The sequence below is a fragment of the Lucilia sericata genome, unplaced genomic scaffold, assembly GCF_015586225.1.
Source record: "Lucilia sericata isolate MDLA Ls3-8-SP2 unplaced genomic scaffold, ASM1558622v1 Contig006790F_arrow, whole genome shotgun sequence".
Taxonomy (NCBI): Eukaryota; Metazoa; Arthropoda; class Insecta; order Diptera; family Calliphoridae; genus Lucilia; species Lucilia sericata.
The window spans coordinates 2,458-9,624 of NW_023997817.1; the positions used below are offsets into that span (position 1 = coordinate 2,458).

The 7,167-nt window shown below is 28.5% G+C and overlaps 2 long non-coding RNA genes across 2 annotated transcripts; one reads left to right on the forward strand and one right to left on the reverse strand.

The window, feature by feature from the left end:
• Positions 1 to 1,431: 1,431 nt before the first annotated feature.
• LOC119615669 lies at positions 1,432 to 4,229 on the reverse strand. Its single transcript, XR_005232464.1, has 2 exons — positions 4,031 to 4,229; positions 1,432 to 1,487 (listed from the first exon to the last, which is right to left on the reverse strand). It is a non-coding gene; the product is annotated as an uncharacterized LOC119615669 (long non-coding RNA).
• A 1,898-nt stretch (positions 4,230 to 6,127) lies between these two features.
• On the forward strand, positions 6,128 to 6,925 carry LOC119615670. Its single transcript, XR_005232465.1, has 3 exons — positions 6,128 to 6,515; positions 6,603 to 6,689; positions 6,767 to 6,925. It is a non-coding gene; the product is annotated as an uncharacterized LOC119615670 (long non-coding RNA).
• The last annotated feature ends 242 nt before the right edge of the window (positions 6,926 to 7,167 follow it).

The following is a 7,167-nucleotide window of genomic DNA, read 5'->3' on the forward strand; positions in this document are numbered from 1 at the left end:
TATGAAAATATTTCTATAGAAAAGTTTTTGTTATGAAAAGTTGTCTTTAGAAAAGTTTCTGTTATGAAAAGTTTTCATTAGAAAAGCTTTCATTATGAAGAGTTTCCTTTAGAAAAGTTTTTGTTATGAAGAGTTTTCTTTAGAAAAGTTTTCGTTATAAAGAGTTTTCTTTATAAAAGTTTTAGTTATGAAGAGTTTTCTTTGGAAAAGTTTTTGTTATGAAGAGTTTTCTTCAGAAAAGTTTTCGTTATGAAGAGTTTTCTTCAGAAAAGTTTTCGTTATGAAGAGTTTTTTTTAGGAAAGTTTTTGTTATGAAAAGTTTTCGTTATTGAAAGTTTTCTTTAGAAAAGTTTTTTACAAAGTCTTTCGTTATGAAAAGTATTCTTAAGAAAAGCTTTCATTGTGAGAAATTTTCTTTATAAAAGCTTTCGTTATTAAAACTTTACTTTAGAAAAGCTTTAGTTATGAAGAGTGTTCTTTCGAAAAGCTTTCCTTAGAAAAGTTTTCGTTAGAAAAGTATTCTTTAAAAAAATTTTCGTTGTGAAAAGTTATCTTCGGATAGGGTTTCGTTTTGCAAAATTTTCATTAAACTTTTGCTAGTTTTTGTACATTCCTATTTATCTACAAAAAATCGCCAAAATCTTTGCCTTTCGCAAATACAACCCTGTATGAAACTTCCAATTGGAATGTATTGACATTTTGCAAATGGAAACAAATAGAAAAATGAGAGCGTAATTGGAAAGTTGTTTTCAAGAGAACAAAAAGAAGATAAAAGGGAATTCCAAAAGTGACAAAAAAGCTAAAAGTAAACGCAAAAACCTACGCCGCTTATTTCATTTCTAAGTTTTCTCGAGGAAAGAACGAAGTACAAGAATTTAATTGAAAAAGTGTTTTAAAAATACAAAGTGTTATAGAAATTATAAGAAATAAATAGAAAATTGTGAAAATTACTTTCAAATAAAATAAAAAAAGTGTGTGAAAATAATTGTTAAACTATTAAGTGTTTGGATAATTATTATAAATTTGGCAAAAGTTTTAAATAACCAACAAGAAGAATTGCATTTACTACAACAACAACAGGAAAAAGAACAACAAAAACTAAAAATGGCACCCATAAGTAAGTACCAGACAGTTTTTGTAATTTTTCTATTTAAATTTAAAAACATTACCTTGGCTTGATCCTTGTTGCGGCAGGTGGCAAATAAGTGCTGTGGTGGCTTGGGCAGCTTAACCAAAGCTTTAACTATTCCTAGACCAAGACCACGATTACAACCAGTAATTAAAATAGAATTCATTATTTCCGGGTCGTTTTGTTACCAAAGTTCAATTGAATAGAATTGTAGTTTCGCGTATTAAAGTTGTTTTTGTTGCTTTGAAACACGTTGAAAACGATGAATGGAAACAATAGGTTGTTGGTAGGCTTTTTTTTCTTTAGAGGGTTACGCTTGGAGTAAAACTATTACGTGTCTAGCTTTTGATAAACTTATCTAAGAAATAAAAGAAATTGAAAGAATAGTAAAGATTATAATAAAGAAATTAAATGTGTTTTGTTAATTCATAAAGATAAGCAAAATAAATTTTGTAAATCTATTGTTAAAAAAAACTACAAGAAATCTTACAATTTTGATAGAAAAGAAAATAAATTAATGCAAAAACAAATATGTCGGTATTTCTTCCATTTGCAGAGTGGCCAAGTTAGCGTTTTTTTAATATTTCAAAATTCATTTTGTCAGCGTTTTTTAATTACAGTATTCGAAATCAGAATTTTCATTAACTTTTGAAGCTTTAGCAAACATATTGGGCTCCATAGTATAAGTTTCTAAAGTATTAATTGAATCCTCCATTTTAGTCTGTTTGATTCTGCAGTGTCGAAGAAAACATTGCGGCCATTGTTCTGGGTGGCTTTTTCGATTTCTTTGCTCAAATTATCCGTATATTTTGAAAACGCGCTAGATTGTTACTTTTTATCTTAAGTTCATATTCGCTAATTTTAAGGGAACGTTTATATTGACAAAACTTTTAGCTGACAAGTTCGCAATATTGTGATACATTTTCGAATGCTTGAAGAAGAATCTACTTATTCTTCTGTAATCCTCAAACTTTATTGTCATTCCTGTCTATTAGGTTTTAAAATTTAGTATACAAAAGCCTCAACGGTCCGGCTTTATTATACTAAACGAAAGAGTTCTTACTGAGTTTCGAAGAATTGTCTTGATTAACTTAAAGTGTGTTCTAAATACAAGTTTCTTTTAAAATATTAGTAAACAAAACTTCTGGAGCTGTTGAGATCTATAGCAAGTTGTTGAATTATGTTGCATACCTTTGGCCACATTCTCGAAGATATTCAGGGTACGACATTGATGTTCATATACCATATCCAGTAATATGAACTTTTTGCACAAAATTGAAGCTTATATTTTATATATAGGAGCTTCATTTCTTATTTTTTTCAAAGAATATAATCGATTAACATTTCTTTCAAATATGTAGATGGTTCTTTTATTAATAACTATAAAACTTCCAGAGTTGTTGAAATCCATAGCGAGTAAATTGTTTTGGATAAGTTGCATACTTAAGGCCAGAGAAGCCACTTGCTTTACAGGCATATACCCTAATCGGTGCAGAAAACGAAATTTCATCATTTGTACGGAAAAAAGTAAGTTGTTTTCGGCGCAAATGTATGAAATTTCATGCCGATTACGGTGTATGTGGAAATGAGCGCTACGACGTTGAAGCCCATTTGCCTTATCCAATAAAAATACATTAACATGAAGTTTTTCTCAAAATTGGGCACTGATCTCGCGGTGCTTCATATCTTTCAAACTTTAAAAAAAATTTAATGGATTGAATGATAAGAAGGCCACTAGGCAAAAAATCAAACGACCTTCTATGCTAAATTGTCCCCAAATTCGACTTTTTATAAAATTTATTTAAATTTATTACTCAAAAAGAGATTTAGTCTGAAAATTTGGAATGAATTTGCTGCTTTATGAGGATAATTTCTTAAAAGACTCGAAAATTTATAGAAAATTACGAAATTTTCAAAACATTTTGTGATGTTTAATATGTACTTTAATACTTATTCTAAGGAGTATCAAATAAATACTAATTTACTCCTCTTTTTAATATCAAACTTCAAATTCTATTATTTCAATCAAAAAAAATATCGAAGGGTTTTCTTCACGTCCAAATTTTAAGTGAACAGTGATTTAAATGTTGAATTTGTCTTCCTAATGAATTCTTAGCGTTTTTCTTCACAGTACCCTTTGGCTACAAATAGTTGGCATCACAGTTGTTAACAATTGTTGCTTTTTTGCATATTTTATTTTGTACTCTTTTTTTTTGCTAGAAACGTTATGTTAATATTTCTCTCTTTCTCTTTTATATTAACTTAACATTCCAATGCATTGTTGTTTCGTGCTCTTTTTTTTTTATTATTTCATCCCCCCGTTCCAAGCCGACTTCCATTGCAGAGTATAAATGTCAAAACGTTTTGTCAGTTTATAAAGTACGAAAAAAGGAGATTATTTTGCATTAAACGCGTTAAAAGTGAAATTATTTAAAATTTAATAACTTTTCCCGATAATTAAACACAAATAAATAGTAATTAAGTATGTTTACGATATGGAATTCTCGTGCCTGCATAACATTTATACGTTCCTCTAAATGTTCAATTGTTTCAACATCTTCACGTAGCAGATCCTGTACAAATTTCACAAACAAACGTTTTATGAGCCAACAAAGGGGAGCCGCCACACAAAATCGTAAGTTTTTATTTGGATACGTTTGTTTTTGGAATTGGCAATTATTTTAGACAGTTTGCAATATTATATAAGAACCTGCTGAAAATTTCACCAAAATTGTTTACAATTTTACACATAAATTAAATCTATTTTATACAACATGCCGCGAATTTTGTCAAGTCATTGTTACTTTTAGAATTTGTTTTTCGTGATTTCACCATTTTTGCTTATCTTATGTTTTACAATAGAATTTTTTTTATGTAGTATTTATTTACTTTCAAACTAACCTGACTGCCGTTGGTTGGGTTGTGCCTGTCAACTTGTTTCAAACAACACGTACAATTTTAATTTGATTTTTTGCAATTTTATATGAAAAAATAATTGTCTTGTTTTCTTTCTTATCTATGATTATTATTTCTGCTGTTTTATGAAATTCTTATTGGAAGTTTAATAACATTCCAGTTTCAAAGTTTTTATTCTCAGCTGTTTGTGTTGTTGAACTATTTAATGTGGAAACAGAGGGTTGCCAGAGAAACTACTTGTTGCTTTTGCCTAATTTAAAGAGGAAAATCTCATGAAAATTTCTACATTTTAATGATTTTTTAAATTATAGAATTGTATGACAAATCTAAAAATAATCCCAAAAAGTAGTTTTTTTCATGCATGAAAGCCCCCTATAGGCCAAATAAAGGTAACATTTATAATTGTGTTCTTTTATCTGCTTGGACTAAGGTATTCCTATGGCATCGCTGTAAGATAGTTGGAAACTAATTAGTTGGTATTTCTAGATTGATTGATCTCTTTGTCTGACAATCAACCCAAAGCTTTCAAACTTTGGCGGTAAAATGTTTTTTTGTTCACAATGAAAACAAATAATACTATTGGAATGATTGATTGTTTTGGACATTTCAAGTCATTAGGCTTAGTGTGGAAGGTGAGGTCAATTGAGGCTCTATCCCGATTATTATTTAATTCAGCATGAACAGCAAGTCGGACAGGCGGATGTGGAGAAAAATTAGATAGCTAGCTAGTTAGTTAGTTAGTTAGTTAGTTAGTAGTTAGTTAGTTAGTTAGTTAGTTAGTTAGTTAGTTAGTTAGTTAGTTAGTTAGTTAGTAGTTAGTTAGTTAGTTAGTTAGTTAGTTAGTAGTTAGTTAGTTAGTTAGTTAGTTAGTTAGTAGTTAGTTAGTTAGTTAGTTAGTTAGTTAGTTAGTAGTTAGTTAGTAGTTAGTAGTTAGTTAGTAGTTAGTTAGTTAGTTAGTTAGTTAGTTAGTAGTTAGTTAGTTAGTTAGTTAGTTAGTTAGTTAGTTAGTTAGTTAGTTAGTTAGTTAGTTAGTTAGTTAGTTAGTTAGTTAGTTAGTTAGTTAGTTAGTTAGTTAGTTAGTTAGTTAGTTAGTTAGTTAGTTAGTTAGTTAGTTAGTTAGTTAGTTAGTTAGTTAGTTAGTAGTTAGTTAGTTAGTTAGTTAGTTAGTTAGTTAGTTAGTTAGTTAGTTAGTTAGTTAGTTAGTTAGTTAGTTAGTTAGTAGTTAGTTAGTTAGTTAGTTAGTTAGTTAGTTAGTTAGTTAGTTAGTTAGTTAGTTAGTTAGTTAGTTAGTTAGTTAGTTAGTTAGTTAGTTAGTTAGTTAGTTAGTTAGTTAGTTAGTAGTTAGTTAGTTAGTTAGTTAGTTATTAGTTAGTTAGTTAGTTAGTTAGTTAGTTAGTTAGTTAGTTAGTTAGTTAGTTAGTTAGTTAGTTAGTTAGTTAGTTAGTTAGTTAGTTAGTTAGTTAGTTCATTAGTTAGAACCTTACAAAAAAAAACATGCCTCACACAATCCGTAATAGGTGATAGGCGTTGGTAAATTTTGGAATGAAGGAAACCAAATTATCTTGTTTTAGACCCATATTTTCGGCTTTACCAGATTCCCCAGATCTATCTAGCTAACCAAAACATTCTGTAGGCTCTGTGGTAACAATACTTCCTAAATGTATTCTAACTGGGAAGTCGGTCTATAATTTCTGTTTGCTTTCTTTGATTGATTGATTCAACTACGTTCAAAGGTTCTACTACACATAGATTTTGATCAAAACAATCTACTTTCCCTCCACTTTTTGCATAATAAATTCTGGAGCACTTTGCCTTAAGTTCTCATTTTCCTTGAAGCTGCAACTTCGATATGTTGAAGATCCACTTGGACCTGCCTTTTCATAACTTGCATAACAATTCACAAGCATGTCTTATTACTTAAGAGTTTAGCTAACAAATCTATCGTTGTTAGAATATTTTTAGAATTATTTCCCATACAATTTGTACATTTTCTCATTGAACCTGCTATTTAGCCAGCTGTATGTAATAAATAATTACTAAAAATAATTTTATTTTTAAAATGAATAAATAATATAACGCTAATGAGAGGACTCTCGCAATATTACTTTTTTAATTTATAATTTATGTTTGTTTAACTATTGTTAAAACCCGTTGCTATGGACGCACTGCAATGTCAAAACTTTCAATACAAAGTCAATTACAATTGAATATTTCGGTAAATGACAGACATAAACGAAACATTATAAACTAAACAGCGGTGTTAATAAGAGAAAAATAAAATTTAAAAAAATCTTACAACAGAAAGTGTATTGTGCTCCAATCAAAATTAAAAAGAAAAAAACTTATCTCCTCAATTGCATAAACAATCTCTGATAATGTAAATAAAGTAAATACAAGTAAAAGGCGTTAAAAACTAAAACAACTTGAATCGATTTTTCTACTACAATTGTTTTTTTTTTTCTATTAAGAGGTGGGTGTTTTTATAAAATATCAAGATTAACACTAATGTTTATATATTTGATTTATATATATTTGATTTTCTTACAAATTGTGTTAGAAACTTACTTCATTAAGCAGTTGAAAAGTCATATCCAAGGATAATAACTTCATAAATCGAAATAGTTTCCTTTTAACGTTCTAACAAGTAAGAGTTATTTGTATTTTTTCTTTTACTACTTGCAATTCCTATGAATTATTTTGTATTTTTACCTGCATCTGAAGCTAAAAATTCAAAAGATAAACGTCGTTCCGTTTATCAATCTGATTATCTTGACATACGTTTAAAACGTACCATGAGTGATGAAGAGTCAGAAATTAATAATGAAATCGAAAATGAGGAACAAGTTGAGTCGGAAGAACAAGAGAATGATATTAATAATGATGATGGTACGTTGTTGATGTTGTGTTATTAAAATAGTTTTTTATAATTGCATTCTGTATAATTTACTTCTTTCTATTCACCTGTGTTTTCTACTCTTAAAGGTTGCAAATGCATTTGTTTTCTGTTGACTTTTATTTTTGCAATTAATTGTTTGTGTTTTGTAATTGTCTAGTATTTCTATTTTAGTTTGTTTATATTAAATTTTTCATAATAGTGCCGTGTCATTTTAAAAAATATTATC